General features: G+C 40.2%; 1 protein-coding gene across 39 annotated transcripts in view; it reads right to left on the bottom strand.

The window, feature by feature from the left end:
- Positions 1–25,958, bottom strand: part of PTPRD (protein tyrosine phosphatase receptor type D) — a 1,673,772-nt gene that overhangs the window by 623,405 nt on the left and 1,024,409 nt on the right. The window lies entirely within an intron of this gene.

The raw sequence follows: 25,958 nt of genomic DNA, 5'->3' as shown, positions 1-25,958 counted from the left end.
TTGCCTTCTAATGTGATGTTACTACTTCACATCAGGGTTACAAAGATGTTTCTTTTAGCATAACTAATTTTGAGCCCTGCTTGACCTGCTGTTTTTGCCAGGTTGTCTTTGTTTGTAACTTTCCTGGGGTGTTGCTCAGTAGCACAATATCATCAATGACATTTAGGTCTTCTAGGCATTTGCCATCTACCCATGCTATATTACTGTTTGTATTGCTAATACATGTCTTCATTATTTAGTCTATGGCAATGCCAAACAACAACAAAGAGAAAAGGCAGCCCTATTTCATGCCAGTGTCCATGGTGACGATGCTGATGGCAGTTGTCAAAGTTACCTTGGAAGCAACTAAAAATATGCTTAAAATAAAATAATGAAACAGATACTGTGAAATCAATAGAACAGGTTCTTTAATTATTGTGTGTCACATATATAACAGACATTTTTTCTAAGGTACTAGTTAAAATAGTAGCATTCCTTTCTGGCAATTTGCATAGTATTACCAATAGTGCTTTGCCTTGCCTTACCAATAGTGTAAAACCTTGTCTGTCTTAGTCATTTCAGACAGCAACTCCTTAGTTATAACTCAAATTAGAGGAAGGGGGGATGGCATGAGCCATTTCATCAAAACATCCATGTATAAGGACTAAAAGATCATGATTGCAGTTTCAAGCCTACCTTGCTAGACACTATTATGATACACTACAAGTTATAAGCATAAAATCTGCCAATCACACACGAGGATTGCAGAGAAATTCAGTGACTCACAAATGCCAAACAGATTCTCATTGTATTAAGATGAAGCTATAAAAGTTCAGGGAGACCAAAATCCAAGATTTCATAAGAAAACTATAATGGCCAAGCTAGCTGGAGGATTTGCTCCATCTTTAAGAGTCATCCTTGAAGGCAATCCACCATCTCTCATGCCTTCCAGATGGCCTGTGAAACTGCTGCTGTGTTCTTGCCTCAGCTGCAGGTTTTAAAAGATAGACTTGTAGTAAAAGTCACTTAAGAGTAAGATCTCATGAAAACATCTGCCAGCGGTTCCACCCAAACTTAGAGGTAACTGTTGAAGTTACAAGAGCCAAGACAGCAAATGACTGCTCTTGTGTTATGGAAGCTTATGTCTGTAAGCTTAGCTTTGACTGACACATTATTTCCTCTCTGCACCCCAATCTATTTTCTGCCTCACTAAGCTTATAAAACTCTGCATAAATTCTCCCTCTCAGCCTGTTCTGTAATCCTGTGAACACATTGTCTTCCTGTTCATTCCTTCAGCCAGCAAGCACCAGCTGTTGGATCCTGGAAACAATTTTATTTATGTAAAAAAAAAAAAAAAGATGATCAGAAAGCTGTGAAAACTGCAGAGTGTTGTGGCTGTGCAGAAGTGGTTGAGTGAGAGTGTTTGACTTAGGTAAAAGAAATTATTAAGGCTTCCATCAATCAATGTACAACCCAGCTCTGGTTAAATCTGTTTATTGAGGAAAGATAAAACTCTGAATGTGCTCGTTCTGTAAACTAATCCAGTTTTGATTGTTCTGTGTATGCATTAAATAGAAGTCACACTGAGAACTGAAAGAACTGGGATGAACTCAAATTAATAATCTTAATATAGTCTGCCATATTTCAACATCAATTTTCCCCTTATTTTTAATGGGAAACAAACCCCAATGCATGTGCCCTTCATATTTTTTTCAAATTATAAAAGACATTTTCAAGTTTTCAAAAAAGAGAATGGAAACTATTTTTAAAGATTTCAGCAGGAGTTTGTTAATATGCATATATATTCTCCACATAGATATAAAGTAACAAGTTGCATGGATTATAGCTACTCACATGGGGGAAAAGCCTCAAGATAGTACTCAAGCTATGTTTACACTACCGTGGTAAGTCAACCTACGCTGGACGTAGCTCAAGTTGACATACCTTAGGTTGAGTTACCAGGGGGTCTACACTGCGGGGGGTCAACAGGAGAAACTCTCCTGTCAACTTACCTTACTCTTCTTGTCAGGAGTAGAGTACAGGGGTCGAATGGAGAGCAATCTGCTCTCGATTTGGTGGGTCTTCACTAGACCCGCTAAATCAACCACTGGTAGATCGGTCTCAGTGTCGATCCTGGCTGTAGTGTAGACCTGCCCTCAGTCTCTATACTGGGCTGGGCTTTGCAGAGATATTACAGGGGAAAGAATCCTTACCCTCAGGCTGATCTATAACCACTACCACAACCCTGAGGTTATGTAGCCCCTACCACAGAAGAGAGGATAGGATCCATATATCACCTAACCCCTGTTACACCACCACCTGCCTCTTCACACTAGAATGCAGGGAGTTGGCAAAACTCCTTGCCAAAGTGTTGTGAACACTCTATCTAGCCACTCAAATCCTGCCTCCACTTGTGTAGCAGAACTGCACCATATACATTGTCAATGGACCCTCTGTGGTTGCAGTAACAAGGGGGGATGTGACCCTCATGGAACACTGCAGATCCTTGCATGGCTTAACGGTGCACTAGAGAGGAGGGTGTGCTCTTGGACCTTCTTCATTACAATGCACCATACAGGAGGCAAGCAGAATGCTGGTGATAGTGCTCCCTGAGCATGTGAGTGGTTGCTTAGTGCTTTCAGCAGTGCTTTGCACTCCAAAACGGACACACCTATGTGGATGAGAGAGTGGCCTATGCCTTACACCTCAGTGCACCTGCTTGCATCTGGAGATTGGCACTGAGGGGAGAACATGTCCCATCCTTTTTCAGGCATAGTAAGTGCCACTGGTGCCCACATCCACCTCACTGCTTTTACATGCAGAATGCCTCCAACCACTTTCACATTACCACTGTAGCTACAACCCCTTCCCCGCCCCCTCCCCCCCCACGCCCCAAGTGCTTATTGTGCTTATTTTGCTATTAATGAACAGACCTCCACCTTTTCTTGTTGGTGTTACTAGAAACATATCAGATGTAAAATGTAGTAAGATTATAAAAAAAAATAGCTACTGTGGCTAAACAACAAAGTAAAAGAAGCAGTGAAAAGGCAAAAAGGCATCCTTTAAAACGTGGAAGTTAAATCCTACTGAGGAAAATAGAAAGGAACAAACTCTGGCAAATGAAGTGTAAAAATATAAGTAGGACGGCCAAAAAAGAATTTGAAGAACAGCTAGCCAAAGCCTCAAAAAGTAATAGCAAACATTTTTTTAAGTACATCAGAAGCAGGAAGCTTGGTAAACAACAAGTTGGGCGACTGGACGATCGAGGTGCAAAAGGAGCATTCAAGGATGATAAGGCCAATGCGGAGAAACTAAATGACTTCTTTGCATAGGTCATCACGGCTGAGGATGTGAGGGAGATTCCCAAACCTAAGCCATTTTTTTTATGTGACAAATCTGAGGAACTGTCCCAAATTGAGGTGTCATTAGAGGAGATTTTGGAACAAATTGATAAACTAAATAGTAGTAAGTCACCAGGACCAGATGCTATTCACCCAAGAGTTCTGAAGGAACTCAAATGTAAAATTGCAGAACTACTAACTGTGGTATGTAACCTATCATTTAAATCTGCTTCTGCACCAAATGACTGGAGGATAGCTAATGTGACACCAATTCTTAAAAAGGGCTCCAGAGGTGATCCCAGCAATTACAGACTGGTAAGCCTGAATTCAGTTCTGGGCAAACTGGTTGAAACTATATCAAAGAACAAAATTGTCAGACATATAGATGAACATAATTTGTTGGGGAAAAGTCAACATGGTTTTGTAAAGGGAAATAATTCCTCACCAATTTACTAGAATTCTTTGAGAGGGTCAACACACATGTGGACAGGAGGGATCAAGTGGATATAGTGTACTTAGATTTTCAGAAAGCCTTTGACAAAGCCCCTCACAAAAAGCTCTTAAGAAAAGTAAGCTGTCATGGGATAAGAGCGAAGGTCCCCTCATGGATTGGTAACTGGTTAAAAGATAGGAAACAAAGGGTAGGAATAAATGGTCAGTTTTCAGAATGGAGAGAGGTAAATAGTGGTGTCCCCCAGGGGTCTGTACTCGGACCAGTCCTATTCAACATATTCATAAATGATCTGGAAAAGGGTAAACAGTGAGGTGGCAAAATTTGTAAATGATACAAAACTACTGAAGATAGTTAAATCCCAGGCAGACTGCGAAGATCTATGAAAGGACCTCTCAAAACTGGGTAACCAGGCAAGAAAACGGCAGATGAAATTCAATGTTGATAAATGCAAAGTAATACACATTGGAAAACATAATCCCAACTATACATATACAATTATGGGGTCTAAATTAGCTGTTACCCCTCAAGAAAGAGATCTTGGAGTCATTGTGGATAGTTCTGTGAAAACATCCACTCAATGTGCAGCAGCAGTCAAAAAAGCAAGCAGAATGTTGGGAATCATTAAGAAAGGGGTAGATAAGAAGACAGAAAATATCATATTGTCTCTATATAAATCCGTGATACACCCACATCTTGAATACCGCATGCAGATGTGGTTGCCCCATCCAAGATATATTGGAATTGGAAAAGGTTGAGAAAAGGGAAACAAAAATGATTAGGAGTATGGAACGGCTTCCATATGAAGAGAGATTAATAAGACTGGGACCTTTCAGCTTGGAAAAGAGATGAGTAAGGGGGGACATGATTGAGGTCTATAAAATCATGACTTGTGTGGAGAAAGTAAATAAGGAAGTGCAATTTACTCCTTCTAATAACACAAGAACTAGGGGTCACCAAATGAAATTAATAGGCAGCAGGTTTAAAACAAACGAAAGGAAATATTTCTTCACACAACACACAGTCAACCTGTGAAACTCTTTGCCAGAGGATGTTGTTAAGGGGAAGACTATACCAGGGTTCAAAAAAGAACTACATAAATTCATGGAGGATAGGTCCATCAATGGCTATTAGCCAAGATGGGCAGGGATGGCGTCCCTAGCCTCTGTTTGCCAGAAGCTGGGAATGGGCGACAGGGGATGGATCACTTGATGATTACCTGTTCTGTTCATTCCCTCTGGGGCACCTGGCATTGGCCACTGTCAGAAGACAGAATACTGGGCTAGGTGGACCTTTGGTCTGACCCAGTATGGCCGTTCTTATGGTCTGATGTCCATGCAGAGAATGGTAGGAGAGAAATGCAGATTGCAACTGGAGAAATATTGCAATCATTGTGTCAACACTTACCAAGGAGCATCTGAGAGCAGTTCTGAAATACCAACTCTAAACATTTGCTTTGTGCATTGATTTTGGTTGATTCTGACTTCCTGTTTGGAGACTTAATTACAGTTGTGTCTGCACAGAACTATTTTTAGAGCCCATACAACATATTTTGGATGAGAAATCCAATGAGGTGAAGTGGTTTAGGAAGTCTGAGCAGCTCTACTTTCTTCTTTTATTTGGCGGTAAAGGGAATACGATTGGTATTTTACTTCCAGTCCATAATATACCTGGAGTAAGTGCTGACCTGCTTTCTTATTTCCAGATATAATGTTCCCCAGGAGAGCTACTCCTGAGAAAGAGGACATCACAGTGCAGCAGTTGCCATATGTTATGAGCCTATTCATGAGAAAACGGGGAAATGTGAAATAGTTATTTCAACTCTGACCCACCTCTAGTGTCCCATCTGAAAATAAGTGTGCTTTAAAAATAGCCCTGGTGCTCTCACTGTGTTCCTTCTCTTTAGCTGTACACCTGTACAGTATTATGCATTATGCTGTGCAAAAGCACAATACAATGAGCGCGCAGGAGTTATCTGAGCTGAAGTTTTTTGCAATGAAAAGTGCAATAAGTAACTGACATAACTAAAAAAACATAATATAATTGCAATAAATAACAGTGTTTTTACAAAGAATTATACAGTATATTATCTGCTAAGGGATGGTACCAGGGAGCTCAATGGATACTTCACTATGCAAACATCTTCAATCGTTTTCTGTGTAAAGTGAATTTAATATCTGTGAAAGGTGATGGCTTGACCATAGTAGAGGGTACCCTTTTCTATTCATCGCCAAGACAGTTAAAGCAGAGGTAGCATGTATCTCCACACTTTTGCGCGCTAGCAAGGACATGAAGCAACCACATCTAGGGTAGCTTAGTCTCCATATTTACATTCATTCACTCTTTGGCCTCTGAGACTGCCTCCAAGAACTCACTCAAATAGGCAAAAAGAAGATGCAGTGCTATTGGCAACAAGCTAATTAGAAGAGTTTAGATATGTGCTGCTGTAACAGTAGCTGTCAAACCTCAGTCTGGCCTGCCTACTGAGAGTTACAGTGCCTTTCTACCTACTTTACCTCTGACCCTCACTTTGTATTAAAAGAAAAAAAGAAGCTGTCAGGTGATTTATAGCACAAAGAGGATGCTATTTAAAAAATCTTTTAAAACAACACTAGAAGGGGTTTAGGTCCCTGAGAGTCCTACCGATGCCCCGAGAGCGCCCTAGTGAGCTTCCTCTCAAATATTATGTCACAGTGGGAGACATTCCAGCTATGAAAAGGATATTTCTTCAGCTGCTGTAGGACAGCTACGGCTCAGGCCTCCCTTACTCTGCCTGTTGACTGCAAAACTGCCCTGGGACATCTTGCTTTTCTGCTTGGGTGGCCCTCCCTGAAGCCACGCAGGGAAAGAAGAGAGCCACATACAGAGTCCACCTTGCGACCCTTTTCCTTTCCAGCCTGTTTTCCAATTCTGGGGATTACGGGGAAAAATCCCCTCATCCAGGAAGGGAAAGGAGGTGTGATATGGGTAATAAGGCCATCCCAAATTCATGTCAATAAAACCTTCATACTTCACTCTTGTGTTTTCCTTTTCTTAGGTTGCTCCCTTCCCACCAGTGGGGTGATGTCCAAATCACTCATTAATTTATTACATGGTTTACAATTTGACATGCACCTTTGATTACTTTGAATTCTTATTTCTGCCCTATAATTTCCATTAGCAACAGAAATTGCTCTTGCCAGATGATACAGTAATAATTTGTAAAGCTATTTCATAACACAATACAAGAAAATTTCTCCTCACCCTATTTCTATGATTTTGTATAATGAAGTAAAAACTTTGTTTAATCCTTCAGTAATTGCTCTCTCTCTCTCAGACTGGCACATGATTTCTTTTAATGTACTACAATATTTAGATGCACATTTTGAAAAAAAAAAATCAAGAGAAACTTTGATTTAGTGCAGTTTTCTGTAAATAACATGATGAACATCCCCCAACCCTGTGTTCCCATGACTGGCAAAACATCTACAAGTAAAGAGAGAGTCTAAAATGGGAATCTCCTTCTTCATCTGGAGGCTCTTTCCTCTGCAGATGAAGCTGGATTTTCAAACTCTCATTGTGTGGGTCAGGACTGAGGAAATGTGCATAAAAAAAAAACTTAATTTGCACCAACACAGCTGAAACAAATCTCCCAAGTACAGCTAGAAATTATTCTTTACATTTTGTACCTGCACTTCTGCACACGTACATTTCAGACTGGACTAGGTGCTCATCGTGGCAAGCCACAAAGGGGCCTGATAGATCAACTTTGTATAGCAGTGCTGCACTGAACAACATACTGAAGCATTCATGTGTTTTAACAGACTCTGAATCACCCCGATATGAAACGAACAATCGTAGATGGGCACACACAAGGCTTTATCCAAAATCTACTGATGTCAATGGAAAGATTCCCATTGATCGGGGGGAGGGATAGCTCAGTGGTTTGAGCATTGGCCTGCTAAACCCACGGTTGTGAGTTCAATCCTTGTGGGGGCCATTTAGGGATCTGGGGCAAAAAAATCTGTCTGGGGATTAGTCCTGCTTTGAGCAGGGGGTTGGACTAGATGACCTCCTGAGGACCCTTCCAACCCTGATATTCTATTATGTTAATGAGCTTTGGATCATTTGTGTCTCAGGAGTTAACGTTGCAAAAAATGCATTGTACTCATGTCCTGATTGTGCTCTCCTGCTGAACACGTACAGGTGGTAGTTCTCTATGCAACGGACACACATGCTTTTGAAGACCTAGCCCACATTGGCATGTGTGATGTTGCACTCTATATGATTTTATGAAAGTATGCTGATGAGTGTGAATATAATGTAACTAACATATGCTTCATGCAAAAGGTATCATTACAAAGCTTATAATCTACTGAGTGTGGTCATCCTATTTGTATAAATGTATCACTCATATCTGAAATTAGAAATATGAAATGTAACTCTGAGGGCCTATTGTAATTATGCAAAGGGTGGGCCATTAAGGGTGGTTTGAAATCTTGATGGCTCCCATCAACCAGGACAATTGACTGTGGATGTCTCTGTTTGCAGGAAGGCTTGGGGTCTCACAGGATATGTGACCATGTCACCTGGTACTGAAATCCATCTTAAACCTGGTGCTTTTCCATTTAGAAGGAGGGGCGGGGAGCCAGAGAGACAAAGATTCCCGCCTTGTGTCAAAGTCATATAAGAGAGTGGAACAGAACAAAGGTGGCTGCAATCATGAGAAATCCCCTACCTACCACCTGAGCTGGAACAAGGGCTGTATCAGGGGAAAGGATTGTGGCCAGACTAGGAAGGCGTCCAGTCTGTGATAGAAGCTTATTGAAACATCTGAGGGTCAGGTTTTATTTATATTCAGTTTTCTTACTATATTAGGCATAGACTTGCGTGTTTTATTTTATTTTGCTTGGTAATTCACTTTGTTCGGTCTGTTACTACTTGGAACCACTTAAATCCTACTTTTTGTATTTAATAAAATCACTTCTTACTTATTAATTAACCCAGAGTATGTATTAATGCCAGGGAGTGGGGGAAGTGGGGGGCAAACAGCTGTGCATGGCTCTCTATCAGTTTTATAGAAGGCAAACAATTTATGAGTTTCTCCTGTATAACCTTTATACAGGGTAAAGCGGATTTATTTGGGGTTTGGACCTCATTGGGAGTTGGGCATCTAAGTGTTAAAGACAGGAACACTTCTTAAGCTGCTTTCAGTTAAGTCTGCAGCTTTGGGGCACATGGTTCAGACCCTGGGTCTGTGTTGGAGCAGACTGGCATGTCTGGCTCAACAAGACAGGGTGCTGGAGTCCCAAGCTGGCAGGGAAAGCAGGGACAGTAGTAGTCTTGGCACATGAGTTGGCAACCCAAGGGGGTTTCTGTGATCCAATCCATCACAGCATGCATCTCCCATTAATTATATTGTTAAAATTTTAGTTTTAATAATTAATTTTCCCCTCTCACTCTTCTAGCATCTAGCCACTACCACCTGCTGGGTATTTTTTTAATCAATTGTGAATCAAAAGCCCTTCATTTTTCTATTCATTGCATATGCTGCCATGAAGAACAATTTAGTTAATTTTTTTTAAACTAATCTTGTATTAAAATTACCTCTGGATAGGGTTAAAACAACAGCACCCACCACAGACACTTTAAAGAGTTTTAAAATGGTATCAGTTGCTCAAATTTCTCTCCCTACAATTGGCAAGGAGTGTTCCGGAGTCACCACATCCCTACAGGGGTTGGAGGTGGGTGGAGGTGCACTGTAATTTAAAAGTATTATCTTGCACTACTACTGCATTTTTAATCCTCAGACTCCTTTGCAAACATTGCTTCTCCCTCTAGCACTGACTAAGGAGGAGCCTTGATGGGCTATGAAGTGAGGATATGGGATGTTGAATGAGGGATTCTCCAACACACCAAAATGAAGAAGACGACTCTCCACCTCCACAGAAAATCTGTGCTCACACACACACATTCTGGTCTATCCTTCACTTCCTCAAACCAAAGTGTCAGTCAGTGCTGCCAAGAATAATCCATCACTTTACATATGCATAAAAAATACTGGTACGCTTTTCATAAGATTTAACAATAGAATTTGCAAAAAATGAAGACAATCAAAATGAGCAAACAAGCTGTTTAACCGAGCCTAAAGTGAAAAGCCTCCAGCCCTTCCAGAAACAATTGTGTACCACACATTCAGAATGAGTTAGGTACATGATGTACAAGTGGAATGGTTGCACAAGGCATGAAGAACATGTCACACCCTGGTGCTTTTTACAGTGTCAGCAGAAAGTTTTCACTTCACTAGGAAAAGGGACTGCCCTACATGTGAACTATTGGATAAGAAGAGCTTGCAAATAGCAAGTAAATTGGAGTTATAAAATCCATTCACTTTTATTACTAATAACACTGTAGATTCGTTAAACAGGTACAACATTTAGCAATGTTTAGTTTACACTATATGATTTGTAAGTTGACAGTGCTCCTTTAACCACTTATCAAAACCCATTACTCTTCATGATTACCATAAATGCCATCAAAACATATGTCTCTGCATGTCACCACAGTGGAAAGGGCATTCAAAGAAGCAAAATGTCCCAGTCTGGCTCATACATGGGGCACTATTTTCTAATGGCATCTGGGGTTGCAGGAGATCCAAGGTCAAATTCTAATTAATGCTTACTCCTTGTTACAAAAAATGTTAAATTGCCAGAGCACAACTCTCTTTCCTTTAATTCCTGCCCTACCACAGGATTTTATACTCAATTTATCAGGCAATTAAAACTCAGATCAACAGTCACATAACAATTATGTTATACGGGGAACATATTACAAATAAAGGCTTGATTAACTCCTCAACATGGCAGTGAATTTGTAGCTGGGCTCCATGTACCATCCTGACAACAAAACAAAATGTTTTTTCCTTGAAACTATCCTTCTGTGGGATATCAGATGTGGATGGAGTGCAGAGGTGAATACTAATGGAATATGGTGTCTTTCCTCTCCAAAGGGTCACCTGTTTTCCAACACAGGTCAGTAGTAACCAACAGACATTGCTACGTGATAGCTGTTTCATGGCCTACAGTTTCTAAAGTGAATTCGGGATCTGAGTCCAGTTCCCTGCATTGTCCACATCACAAAAATTAAAAAAACAAAATGACACCAATTGTCACCTTTGTTGGCAATCACTGGAGAGTGAACAAGGATGTATGTGTGTCAAGGAAACTTTCTTGCTCCGAGAGATCTTCATTCTCCAAGCACATTGCCCAGATAAAGGGGAGGGGTGGGAGTTCGTACTGTTTGTGCTTTGTCTGTTCTCTGGATGGACTGAGGACTTTGATATCCAAAGTAATCTATCTGGCACCTCTTTAGATGACTATGGTCACTTGAAAAAAAATGTATGCTACGCACTACTGCGAATCAGGGACACCATGCCCTTGACCCACAGTTAATTTTATTTCTTACATAATTTCTTTCCTGAGGTTACTTTTAAGATGCTCCCTGGCGGAGTGACAACTACTTATTGTGGATTCCACCTCAGGCAGATCATCTGTCTGGAGGAAATTTTAAATAGATATAATCTTAATGCTTACCAAGCTTATCTAGATAGTGAAATTATCTATCTGAAGAAGTCCCCAATGAAGGTTGATAAATCTTGGTTTGAGTCCAAATCTCAAACAAATTATTTTAGGGCTAGTCTACACTACATGCTACATTGGCACAGCTGCACCGATTCAGCTGTGCCGCTGTAGCGCATCTGGTGAATACACTCTGTGCCAATGGGAGAGCACTCTCCCGTTGGCATAATTATTCCACTTCAGTGAGAAGCGGAAGCTGTGTTGGTGGGAAAGCGTCTCCCCCCGACATAGTGCAGTGTGGACACCGCTTTAAGTCAATGTAACTTACATCGCTCAGGGAGTGGCTTTTTCACACCTCTGAGCGACACAATTTACATAAATTTAAGCAGAAGTGTAGACAAGCCCTCAGTGTAAGATTCTCTTTTCTTTTTATAGCTTGGATGGAACCATAGGCCTTTTAGGACACAGCAATCTCGAATCGTTTGTATGGACGAGAGTTCAAACCTATGCAAACATCATCTATTGGTTTCTAAGGGTATCTAATTGCAGTGTGGACATACCTGTGACTCTGATCTACAGAGGGATATATAAAAGGCTTTGCTAGAAATCTTGCTAGAGGTCATCAAAAATTTTTCAAAAAATAACTTTTTTCCATCAAAAATGAACATTTTTTGCAAAAATGTATGGGTTGTGACCAAAGTTTCATCACAAAGGTTTGTATGGTCCTGGATAGATTTTCCGGTTAAAACCAAAGAAAGAGTCCCCAGAATAGCCAATTATCTTGTGGTTAGGGCATTCACCTGGGATGTGTGAAACTTAGGTTCAAGTCCATACTCTGAATGACACTGGACTACTAGCTATTCTGAGGAGGATTTCTTGTTTCTCTTTTTTCATGGAATGAAAACAAATTTGGAAAGCACAAATTCTTATGTTCTGGCCATCCCCAAAAAGATGTAAAGCCTCCAGTTTGTGCAGAATGTGGCTGCCTGCCTCTTCCACAAGTTCAATCATCATGAGTCCATCAAACCTCTCTGGTCCCTCTGCTAACTCTACTTCGTGTTCAAGGTCTTGGTCCTGATTCACAAGCCATTAATGGTTCAAATTGCAGCTATATTAGATACCACCGTCTATGAAGCACCAACAGGAAAGGAAGGAAAGTGAGGAGAAGAAAGAGATCATAATGGCCAGGATGAAACACATGAGAGCCAGAGATAAGGCACTTTCAGATGAGTGGGTCTGGCTGTGGAATGAACTTCCAGAGGCATTAGACAAAAATCTGAGCACTTTTAGGTCACTGTGTGAGATCGTCCTCTTTAGTAAATCTTTGCCACCCTAACCGGAATGTCACATTAACTGTCCACCACCCTAAAAAATACTCCCATCACCAGAGAAAGGGGAAGAGCCAAAGTACTCATGAAGTCATCTAGGCACCTCACTTCACCAATCTAGGAGGATGCTCAGATGATGGGTGTTAGTATAAAAACTTCTGATATATAGAGAGGTAGAAGTTTAAAGGCTAATGTAAAATATTATATCTGGGTTCTCCTGCAGCAGGACCTTCTGTTGTAGAGAAATTTAAATAAAGTAGAAAGAATGAACAAACTAATGTTTGGCTTGATCTAGTGAACATTTACTATCAAGCATAGTTCTTATTACTGTGACTTCAGTGGGTTTGGGAAATTACATGAGCCCCAACAATTGCTTTATTGTTCCTATGTTGTTTCATTCAAATTATTTCTTTCACATCTGTTTTCTGGGATATGCTTTTATCTTATAAGCAAACGATTTATTCGAAAAAGTTTTCCAGACTAACCACCTCATGGTAAAGTCCTGGAGGAACCAGTGCTATATTTCACATCAGCACAGCTTGGGATATAAGCTGAGCTGAATAGCTTTCAGCATGTTGTTTATTCACAAGGAAATCTTGACTTAAATTAGCCAGGTTTTGCCTTGGCTTTAGTTGATTAGTCAGATTTACACAAGAGTTGGAAAAGCAATTTTTGCAATTCAGGGATGCCAACCTGACACAGACAAAATCAAGATGATTCTTTCAAAGCTCATCTTGTATCAAGGAGTCTTGTGTGAATACAAGGGGCAGCATGCTGTTTATTTTCTTTCCATTTCTCCACAGAGGCATGGTAACGTACGCTTGTGATAAGTGACATAATCCCTTTCCTCTTCTGTTCTTACCCCACATTTTATCATTTTCTATATTTTAACTGTTTTCTTAAAAAAAACACCACTCCCATAGACCTGCTCTCATTACTTATTCATAAGTGTCAAAGATTTCATATTGAACCCTTCATTAAAATTGCATCCAAATTCAGAAAGGACCAAGAAGCAGGTTCAAAACATGATTTAATCCCATTATGGCAGAATTAAGTAATAGAAGCAACTCTCACAGTATGTCACTGCTGTGTCTCTTCCTTTGAAGTTTAGAGAGACTATCGTTCACTATGTGTGTTTTTGTAATCTCTGTTTTAAGTGAAGCTTTAAGAACCTGGTAGTAGTGGATCTAAAGTTATATGATTAGCTGATTGAAATTTAAGTCCTATCTTCTCACATACATTTAAAAAAAAAAAACAACCCGAGGGAGCAAAGCAACCTCTCTATCCTTCCCGACTAAAATAATCCTTAGAATTAACATTCTGCATGTAGAGTCAAATCCTATTCCTGAATAAATCAATGAGAAAACTGCCAGCACCTAAAACTCCCATCAACTTCAATGGAACACGATACGACCTTGTAAATGAATAACCATATAGAAATTTGTTTCTATCCTCGTTGCATTGATACTAGAAGAATCAGACTGCATGATTCAGGAGATATTACATGTGAGGGGTGAGGTGGAATTTACTCCCACAGTCATAGCCTTGCAACTCACTGAGAGAGAGAGAGAGAGAGAGAGAGAGAGAGTGTGTGTGTGTGTGTGTGAGAGTGTGAGTAGGCTCCCCTTCCTGAATTCAAGTTTCAGTTATTGACTCCCTGAAGGAGGCTAGCTATTGGACGACTCAGAGCAATTGTCTGAGCTAATCTCCTGTATTTTCATAGATAACTGAATCCTATAAAGTATGTAAATAAAGAAGCAAAATTTATCTCAGAACTACTTACAGAAACTAACCAACAAAACAAAACATAAAACAACAATAAATCAAATTACTTTAAGTGCCACAGAGCTGTTAAAATAATAATAGTAGCATTATATTATTTATACAAATGCATAGAGGCACATGGTGATTTACACTGAAAAGTCCCTGATGTCGGAAGTTATGCCATATGGTTTTTCAATAGTGTTCAGAACTGGCCACAGTCTACTCCCATTGACATCACTAGTAAAACTTTCAACTCCCAATTACTTTAATGGGAACTGAGGCAGGCCAATGGTGAATGCTTTTGAAAACCCAGCATAGGTGTACAATATCACATCAATGGATGACAAGGAACAAAGGGATGAGGGAAATTATGTTGAATTACAAACTTTGTTAGTTCCTCCTAGTTGTTGGGCTTTTATAAGTTGGGGGTGCAGGTTAGCAATGGAAGACTAACCAGAGTGAGTCTTGCAGAGAAAGAGCGAGATCTCCTTGCATGTAGGATGGAGGCAGATGTTCCAGTCATAAGTGGCAATTTCAGAAGAAGGAAAGAGACAGAAGGAGAAGTGAGATAGCAGAGGGGCACAAACTGGGGAGCAACAGGAAACTAGAGAGGAGAGGTTGGCAAGGGAAGAGCTTACTAAGAGCTCTTCGGATGTTTGAGGTCAAAGTACAGAAGCAAAGATCAGCACCCAGCACATCAATGGTGCAACAACAACACTGTTAAATAGGACTTCTTTAAACTAGGGATTCTAATGAGTGATGAGACAAACAATGAGTGTAAAATAATCACCCATATAAACCTTGATTCAAAATGCACAGCAGACTCAAACCATATACTTTTAGCAGCTGTCCTCTACACTGGGTGCTGTCAAATTGCTGCCCAGAAATCTTGTTTCTGAGTGGGCATTCTCCAGGGAGCTTGCTATTTTATGCCACAAGATTGGTGTGAATGGGCCACAGAAGCAGTGAGTGTCGGTGTGATCAGACTTGGGTATATTAACAGGGTACTTATTTGAACTGATCTGGAGAGCGAAAGCATGTCTGTGGTTCACTCAGGGCCAATTCTAATTAGATCCATTTCTGATTTGTGTAAACACTCCATCTTACAGAGATAGTCTTAGAAACCAAGAAAACAGAGGTGTCTCCAAATATATGTTTCAGTTTATGGGATAAGTAACTTGTTTATTAAGTGCAAACCTCAACTCAGCCTTAACTATGGAACTGCAACCATCACCTCCATAATAAACAAATCTGCATAGCACCCATCACTATAATCCTCAAAGCTCAAAAAGAGTAGTTTTTGCTGTTGCTGTAGTGCTTTGCTTTATAAACATTAATTATTCCCCACAACATTCCTTCAAGGCAGGTAATGGAAGTATTAATATCCTTTTGTACAAAGGAAAAAATGGCACACAGTAGCCTTTTATCAAAGAGAGAATTTTATGGGGAGGTGGCAGTGCAGCTGAATATTTTATAGCATTAATCATTTTAAATATTTTTTCACAAACAGGAATCTGTGGCAATAACTCCTGCATTAGGATGTAACTGCTTCATTTCAGAAGAAAAGCACCATCTACTAAAAATGATTTCTAAGCTTCATGGAGGTATAACCCTTGGTTTCAAAATGACAGCTTGTTGTTATCTCCCAGCAAGCAGATTTATCTGTAAATATATTAGATATCTTAATTATTTCCAAGTATGGATGAATAAATGTTCACATTAGCACTTGCACTTCAGTGTGAGCCAAGGACATTTTTAAAATGCTGCAACTCAATGAGGTCACCATCATTTTTGACATTTAGCTTTAGCATTTTTTCTCCATAATTGCCTATTTGACTGCCTCACTGTTATATGCAGGCACTTACGGACTTTTCTCCTCTACAAAAAGGTTTACATCTTTTCAAAACTTTATGTATGTTTGGAAGGCTAGACCTTCCTACTGTACATTTAAATCCTCTCATTCCCAGTAAATGCAAAGATATCTACTGCTCAAGGCAAAGTTATCCACAGCAAGCTTCCTAGTTGCTAGATTCAGCCAACAAGCTGCTTGCTGTCCAGCAGATGTTACTGTTTTTTAAGGCCACTGGGATCTTCTTGGACCAGCTTTTACCATCCTTCAAAGAGCAAATGCTAAAATGGGCAAAATTTGGTCTCTTACTACTATATAAAATACAGAAGACATTTTTAAGGTGATGCTTATGGAGATTAACTGACAAAGTACTGTGATTAAAATATTCTTTGTACCCTCTGTCCAGAAACAAAACAATACAAACAAGCAAAGCTGAGGTATGAACTTTCCCCCAACTACTTGACCAGTGACCTCCATCATAAGAGAATCCCCGTATCTATGAATAAGGAACAATTCTGACTCTAAGGGCCAAACGCTGGTCCTCCATGCAAAGTCTGGGTAAATAGGCCTTGTGAGGGTTACCTACTTCAAGTCTGCAACTTGATACCTGTGGCTGGCCAATGCCAGCTGACTCAGGGTTGCAGCCACAACCCCTGAAGTCTCCAGCTCCAGGCTTTTGCCCAGTGGATCCACATAGCTCATGGACAGATTATATTCCTGTTCAGTCTTCTGTACCCCTGAATAACTCTCTACAGGGCTACAGAGCCATGATGGAGCTATGTTTTGCAGGGGGCATGGAATCCCCTTACTTGGCTTCAGTGTGGCCTGCTCCCTCCCCCCTTTGTTGTGGTTCCATTTGGGCGTTATATACCTGTTGGGCATGAAGGCTCAACCAGCCGGCCCTTTGTTAGCAAGAAGTCCCAGGAACTTCCAGAGACAGCACAATTCATATACAGGATAGTGGGGTTTTACACTGTAACTTGACAGGGATTTTAAAAAGCTTTAAGGAAAATACTTGAGGACAAACTGGAGCCCAGAGGTGAAACACTGCTGCTTAATCATTAAATACATGGCCTCCCATGAATATTTGTCCACTAGACAAGTGCCATACACATTAACAACATAAGCCATTAGCACAGCTTATCTGTGCAACTGGCAGAAGCACTAGAACTATAACCCCCTTAATTGAAACAGCAGAGGGCTATTAAGATGTTGTTTCCCATGAAGGCGGGTAGAATGCATGAATTGGGTAGTATCCCTTTAACTAGTTTGAGTCTCCTCCCTATCATATATTTTTCAGAAGCCACCATAATTCTGCCAGACCAACAGTGTATTGTATGTAGCTAGACCTTGCATGTTGCATATAGTTAGTAACATGGTTATTTGGAATCCAGTGGTGTCTGCGTTTCCTTCATATTATATTTATATGTACAGAGTAAGATGCTCAACAAAAGCCGCTTGACTCTGGAACATGCTCTACCTCTGGTCTTCCAAAACCCTAGTTTATAGCTTTCTGGACACACTACAAAGTCCATTTCCCTCCCCTTCCCCCCCCCCCCAAGCATTTGGGGAAGGAGTGGATGGACATAGATGGTAGTAGATAACTCAGAGTTTTATGGCTATAAGGCTAACTCATTAGCATTGAAGGTGAGTTGATTAGATCACTATTTCATATTGTGAATTTTAGCACACTGCAAAAGCGCCCTGAGTTCTGGCTGGGTGCTTATTATTGTTAAGTATCAGAAGAATAAATATAAATTCAAATGGACAAAAAATCAAATCCTCTTCTCCCCACATATGGAAGGTGGGTGTTGTGTGGATGGGGTTGCAGCCCAAAATGGAAACTTCAGAACAACAGCTGGTCTTGTGAGATTTCAATCATTTGTTTCAAAATCTCCCAGGAACCCTTCAGTTTGATGCTTACTCTGAAACTCATCTGGATCTGAATTCTGACCCCTTGCCCCTCTCTACCGTGCACAGGAACAATAGATATTTAACAAATGTGAAGCCTTATTATTGGATATTGCACCTGCATCTACCTATAGTAAAGCCCAAAACACTTATTCACCTGCCTAGTCACCATGCTGTCATTTCTTCTTTCATTAATTTATATACTATTTATCACTAGAACTGCCATTATTATTAACTATTTTAAACACAAACATTGCATACAGTAAGCCAACTAGTGGTGTGACACAAACTGTTCCTGTTATGACTGGCAACAATATGCTTTAATGGACCATATGCTAATTCAAAATACCCCAGATTATTGAATTTTATTGATGTTTTGTTTGTTAAACAAAGATAAACCATCAACCAAAAAACCTGGTAAGCAAAAAGGAATGGGTCTTTCATCATACCCTGACGCTTGCCAAACTCTGCTCCAGCAGACGCCACTGGAAGCAAATTCTAAATGTAGGCCGTGTACTGAGATAGCTCTGCACTTCACTGTGGAGAGTTTTATTTTAGGGAAAAGGTATGGGAAATGAGGTCTCAAATCATTCAAGATTAATTTGTACCCAGAGGTGAATGGGACAGCAGTTTAGAGATCTAAGCATAGCTGTTAATTGCTTTTAGGGATTTGCCATCACTAGAAAATTACATTGAGGGTGGTGCTTTCACAAGTGTCTAAGTGATTAAGGCCCATTAACTTTCAAAATCACGTTCAAAATGTTCATCATGATGAACATTTTGTTCATGAACTTCATAAACATGTGAGATGAACATCATGTTAGATGGTTGTGAGTAAACCTCTATTGGGTCCCATTTGTAACTGGCAAGGTTGCTAATATCCAAAGATTATTTCTTGGGCAAGAGTCTATGCACTACCTGTTAAAGCTGGTGTGGGCAAACTTTTTGGCCTGAGGGCCGCATCGGGTTTCAGAAATTGTATGGAGGGCTAGTTAGGGGAGGCTGTGCTTCCCCAAACAGTCAGGCATGGGCCAGCCCCCACCCCCTATCTGACCTCCCCTGCTTCTTGCCCCCTGATGCCCTCCCCCCCCCAGGATTCCTGCCCCATCCAACCTCCTCTGTTCCCTGACAGCCCCCCCCCCCGAACCCCTGCCCCTTTCACACCCTCTCTGTCCCCTGACCGCCTCCGGACCCCTGCCCCTGACTACCCCCTGCTGCCCCATCTAACCCCTCCTCTCATTCCTGACTGTCCCTCTGGGACCCCTGCCCCCATTCAACCTCCCTGTTCCCCGCCTTCTGACCACCACCCCGGACTCCCCTGCCCTCTATCCAACCCTCCCACCCTCCTGCTCTCTGCCCCCTTACCGTGCTGCCTGGAGCACCGGTGGCTGGGGGCACTACAGCTGTGCTGCCCAGAGCACCAGGACAGGCAGCCGCGCCACCCGGCTGGAGCCAGCCACACCACCGTGCAGCACAGAGCACCGGGTCAGGCCGCACCGTGGCTCTGCTGCCCAGAGCATTGCGCCAGTGGCATGGCGAGCTGAGGCTGTGTGTGTGTGTGTGGGGGGGGAGACAGCAGGGGAGGGACCAGGGGCTAGTCTCCCAGGCCAGGAGCTCAGGGGCTGGGCAGGAGGGTCCTGCATGCCAGATGTGGCCCACGGGCCGTAGTTTGCCCACCTCTGTGTTAAAGGGTGGCTGGCACCTTGCCATCTTCTATGAAATTGTTACCACCTCTGTCAGCAAAGAAAGGTATTGAAGTAAAGGCCTTTGACCTTATCCTGCCCCATGAAGGATATCATGTCCATCACATGTGCTTGATTGCAGCTTAGGAAGCAAAACTTGGTGAAAAACCACTAGAAAAACTGGGTGAAAATCAATCAACAAAGATAGCATGTTTCTTATCCCCTCCACCCCCTCCCAGCACAGCTCATTGTTAGGTCAATATTTAATTAGTAAATCTTAACAGTCAACAGAAAATAATGTCAATGGCTTATTTTTCCCTGTTTTACCATAAATCCAATGGCTTGTTCTTTTATACTAGTGTGCTCATTCTACAAATATTTAAAGTTAAGTTCCTCCAAGTTAGATTGAGTCTCACACAAGCAGCAGAGTATTTACTTCTAATTTCCTGTCCCACCCCTTGCTGATCAATACATTGCACACATCAGGTGATTCAGTAAATTGTTTTTCAATCCTACTCTAATGACAATGGCAAAAATACAAGGTGGCTTTTACCCCGAGCTCTCCTATAGCCTGTTCTTCTGCAGGATTCCTGGTGTACGGCTAAAGTCACTAATTTCACCATGATTGCAACAATAATTCATGTATAGTTTTAGGCCCTGACCCTGCAATGTGTAGGTGGACTGGTTCATCCGTATAGAGCCCCATAGTGACATCAATGGGATGCTGTGTGGGTGCAATATCTGCCCATTGTAAAAGCAGGATCGGAGTCTTTTTCTTCAACACATGCTTACAGAAAAGGGCTATGTGGCTAGGTAAGTCTTTATGGGAAGAGAGTCCTAGTTTAACCTGAAAGTACAAATATTGATTAAGTAAATTTTCCCCTTAACCAACTCTTCTCTGTCAAAATTATATACTGGTGTCAGAGCTGGCTTCCATCCTCCATGGAGGGAGTCCTGTTCTGGTTAATGACTGCAGCCTTTCAAGTGCAAGTCTTATTTATAGGATTGTCGGAGCTTGCAAGATCCAGGCAGTTCTAGTCTTTGTAGTAGAATAAAAAATGGCCTTTCCTGCTGGGACACATTACTGGGACACACTGCCAGCCTACATTTGGGACGGACAACATTTAAATTTTGTAAAACAATAAGCTTTTGCAAAAAAGATCAACAGAAACATTTCCACAATTATAAGTAAATTCCAATGGAAACAGTTTCTTTTAAACAAATAAACATTCCCTGCATTGTTTGAAACCTAGATATTGCAGAGTAAGAAAAGAAAACAGACTGCACTGATTTTCATTTTCAGATGTATTAAATAAATGCAAATGTAAACAGAGTCCATGAGTAATGACAAGCAATTTAGATTTTTTTAAAAATAAGTCAATATAGAATCATAGTCTTTAAGGTCAGAAGGGACCATTATGCTCATCTAGTCTGACCTCCTGCACGACACGGGCCACAGAATTAATTAATGCATTACAAAATGTATTTGCTTACAGGAGACAGTCTTTAAGTTGACTGTGTCTCTAACTTCAGTCCCACAACTGCATTGGGATTTACATGCTAGCACTCATCCTCTACTACATTCACCCACTTCTCCAAGGTAATATTTTGTCTTCAGTCTCCAAGTATTGTGGTGAAAAAGTCTGCTCAGCACACACAAGTGAGAATCTAAAGCAAAAGCAGACAGTATTTAGCCTGGTGATGCTTCATATTCATGGCAGTACATGTTAGTCAATTCACCTACTGATTTTTATGTCGAGAGGTTTATAAATGTGATCCTTATTCTGTTCCTTCTCCCTATATTTTGACTGACTCATATATTATTATTAGATGGCAGATTGTAGTATGCTACAATCTTCTAAATGATTAATATCCATTGATTGCTTGTTAAATTCACCACCTCCATTCTGCACACTTGACCCCAGGAGCACGCGAAATATATCAGCTATATAAATTAAGGGCCTAATTTATTAACAATTATATATCTAATTTCTGCCTGATTCATTCATATCTTGCCTACAAAATAGCAGAAAACATTTCATGAATTTCAGTAATTTGCAATTCATTTTTCTTTACGCTTAAGTGGCCATTTTCTTCAGTGTAAAGTAATTGGTACAATGAACAGAGGAGGGGTGAAGAGAAGGGAAAAAATGGGTGTTCCTTACTGAAATGTGGAAACAGATTCAGTGTATGGGGTATACAAGCTGCTGTAGTTTTGGAGCAATTCTAATGTGTAGTCTCATGGACTGGGATTTTCAAAGGGATCTAATGGAGTTAGGTGCTTAATTCCCACTGAAATTCAAAGGGAGTTGATTGCTTTAATTCCAATATATTCCTTTGAAAGTCCCTGCCATATAGTTTGGCAAACAGAATGAAACGGTAGAGAGTTTACACAGCATACACAGAGAGAAATAAATATTCTATATAATGCCGTTAGCATGTACTAACCATACTTTATACACAATATAGAGGAAACATGTTACATCGGATGTCTTCAATTGATCATTTAGCTTAAAATATGACTTTTCTAATGTCACTAGATAATGCAGCTCATAATCTGTTCTCTTGGGATGTATGAGTTAATTTAATTTCTCTACTAGGACTTTTTGATTGAAGCTCTGAGTATCCAATTAATTTCTTATGTTCAGATGATTGAAGCCCTATATGCATAGATCTGAGTTGTGTGGAGGTATAATTTTAATTACTATATATATTCTGTTTATAACCTCTACCCAGAACAATTTTGTAAAGTCACATTTCCCATAAAACACTTACATAGTAACCTTTATATCTGAATGTCTGAAAGTACATTTTAAATATTAAGCCTCACAATATCGCCATGTGTTTCTATATCCATACACTGCTGAGTAAACTGAGGCAAAGAAAGATTGAGAGAGTTACCAAGAGTCAAAAACAAATTTGGTTATAGAGTTGGTAACAGAACTCAGAAGTCATGGCTCCTAGTAGCTGTGAGACCATACTCTCTTATGTAAAAAAAAAAAAAAAATGCATTTGCTGGAGAAGGTTATTCTAGCAGCTGGCACTCTCATTAGTCTAATATCTGCAAAATCTGGTTATGGTGGATTAGTTGCAATCTTTGGTCCACAGCGCTAACTGATATTAATAAATTACATAGGGTTTTCTTAAGTGCTGTTTGTGAAATCTATACAATTGCAAAACTAGCCAATGCCATAGTCCATAAACATTTATGAGGTAGAATATTAATGTGGCCTCTTTAGAGAAGCATATTTTACTAATGTAAACATATTGGGTGAAATCCTGGCCCCAATCAAGTCAATGTCAAGACTTTAATTGACTTCAATAGGACCTGGATTTCATTCACTGTCTACTGTGAAATAAGACTCCTTTGAACACACATTTTCCAGTACGACATTTTCTTTTAAACTTGTTTACATTTTTACTTTTCTTTGTTCTGCTCTTCTTATTACAAAACCCCATCTAAACTTAAGGGACTGGATAACTTTGGGAATAGGTAATGGGATATAGAGCCTTCCACCCCTTGGTCAGCAATTGAAGTATAACCAAGTTGGTAGTTACTAAAAAAAATGTTACTATCTCAAAGCTATTTAAATGACCTATAGTCTGATTTCAGTCCAATACCCTGAAGATATATGGCTCTCTCCTAAAAAGCAGCTGATACTAAACAGTACCCTTGCTGGTGTATGTACAAAGAGTGTATGTACACAGCCAAAAATCCACTGCCACATTTTAGTCATGGGTCCCCACAGATCCAACAAACCACTTGAAAACAATTTAAACACCAACATTCTCATCCTGCTTTAAGCATATGAAGTAAACCTCCAGCAAATGCATAAAATTCCCAAGTAAGCATTATTATTTAAGAAGTTAGGCCTTAAAAATCTTTAATAAGCTATGATTAACTGACTTCTTAAACTAATCATAATTCTGTTGTCTAATTCCAATTAACATTATTAATAAATTAATCTTCCCATGCACTATGGATAAAATGCTTAAATTGTAGCTGAAATCCACTAAAGTGATTCTACAGTAGCCAGCGGTGACTTGATCTTATCCTTAAATAAGTAATGTCCCCAATTCCTGGATGAAGGTATTCATTTAAAATCAGACCTATTTCATTGTTGAGGGATAATACTCATGGAAATAAACCTTTCTTCAAAATTTTGTTGTGAGAGTTAAGAGTTATAGGAGGTTAGCTATAGCATCTTACCCTATGTGAATTGCACTTTTGAGTCAGATTGAATTGAAATAGTAATATCAATGCAACCTATATACTTAGAGGTTAGTTGTTCTTAAACATACCAGATTCATTTCTGCAATTGTATGTTATGTCTCCAGGGATAAAAATACACAAGCCCATAGAACAGCATAGGTGCAACTGAAGCTGCATACTGTGTAATGGAAGTGAGGATTACTTTTTTTATGGTCCATGGTTTCTATGAATAGAATTAACCAGACACCAATTATCACCTCATTGAAAGGATAAGTCACTGTGACATCTACAGCTGAGATCAAACGCCTTGCTTTTGCAGTCTGAATTAATTAGACTTGGAGACAGCAACATTAAAAAGAAAAGCGAAAGCATTGCAAAATAAAATAAATAAATAAAAATCTACCTTTTAGAAAATGAAAATTTACTTTGGCCTTATGCTGGACTGAATTTAGGAGTACCCACCTGGATGGGTTCATCAGGAGGTCACACAACCAGTGGTAATTCCCCAACTCCCATGACCTACCTGAGAATTAAATGGGTCACCTGGCCTAACAAGCTGATAATTGATTTCCCTGTGGAGCTGGGGTCACAAGGTCTTCCTTTACTGCACAAATTGTAACATATTTAAATCAGTCCATGGTGTTGATTTAAAGCCTACTTATTTATACTCAACAGCTTTTTAGGAAAGTAGTTTAAAAAGTAACAGTGAAAACAGGGCTATAAAACAGTATTATTTCTAGGGACAAATACAATTCAGCAAACATTCAGCAAATGTTTTTAACTCTGGCAAGCAGTCTACTCAGAGGGGGATCACTTTTTACTTGAGCGTGTGTCCCTAGGTGGTGAGTAAAGAGAGATGCTTGGCTTGCTACCATAGTTCCAAACACAACAGATAACTACGCCCACCAGCCTACTTGGACACAGCAGTGGGTTTGACCATCTGCTCCCAAATATGACTACAACCCTGCAGCTCTTCCATTTTGGCACTGGAGTGAATGAGAAAAAGCAAGGGGTTCTAAGAAGTATTGTATTCAGAGAGGTGCCTTGGAAATTTACCCTTGGTAACATGTGTTCTTGTAATAGTGACACACATTCTCTTCCCTAGTACTATGAAAAGTCTAATTTGTGTTGCAGTGGGAGAGAGGAAGGTTGTCACTTCTGGTTACTATTGTTTTCTGTAGGAACAATAGCTTCATCATAGCGTACTCTAAGCCAAGATGGATGGCATGCCATAGAAGAGAACAGCATATCAAAGGAAAAGTGTCATACTGCAGTGACTGTATCAAAGATGATTTCCCCCAAAGGATCCATAATGCTGTAGATAAATGCACCTCAATGCATGAGTTCAGATCTCCTAGAAAGCTGACACTTTTGGGAGTCACTCTTCCCTTCTCCACTCATGCAGGGCTGGGAGGGTATAAACACAGGCATGCTCCCACCCCTTAGTTCCTTCTATTAAATCAGGAAATCCTTTATAAGAGACTGAAAGGGTGTGTGTGTAAACCCCTATGAACAATCATTTCAAATTCCTACAGCTACTATTATAAGCAATCATTTTTTTCTCCTTTGACAACTGCCCACAGATCCCCCACTCTTAGGCAATGAGTCTGAGGAGTGTTAAAATTTACTACATGAGTAGACTAATGCTGCATATAAAAGAAAATCACAATTACAACTTCAGGCAGGACTCTAGACTATTTAAAAAATGGATACAGCATAAAGACGTGCTATGGAAGCTGTCTCAGATCTTAAGTTTTGAAATCCCAAGCTTCTTAACACCTATCTGGTTGGAATGATCATGTATATATACTGTGATCCATTTAGACAGCCTTTCAGATAAGGTGGACTGACCTCTGGTCTTATCAGCATATGCCCTCCCTCGCC

This window comes from Chrysemys picta, chromosome 6 (assembly GCF_011386835.1).
Source record: "Chrysemys picta bellii isolate R12L10 chromosome 6, ASM1138683v2, whole genome shotgun sequence".
Lineage (NCBI taxonomy): Eukaryota > Metazoa > Chordata > Testudines > Emydidae > Chrysemys > Chrysemys picta.
The sequence above is the reverse complement of the archived record's forward strand: the minus strand, read 5'-3'. Positions and strand labels throughout refer to the sequence as shown.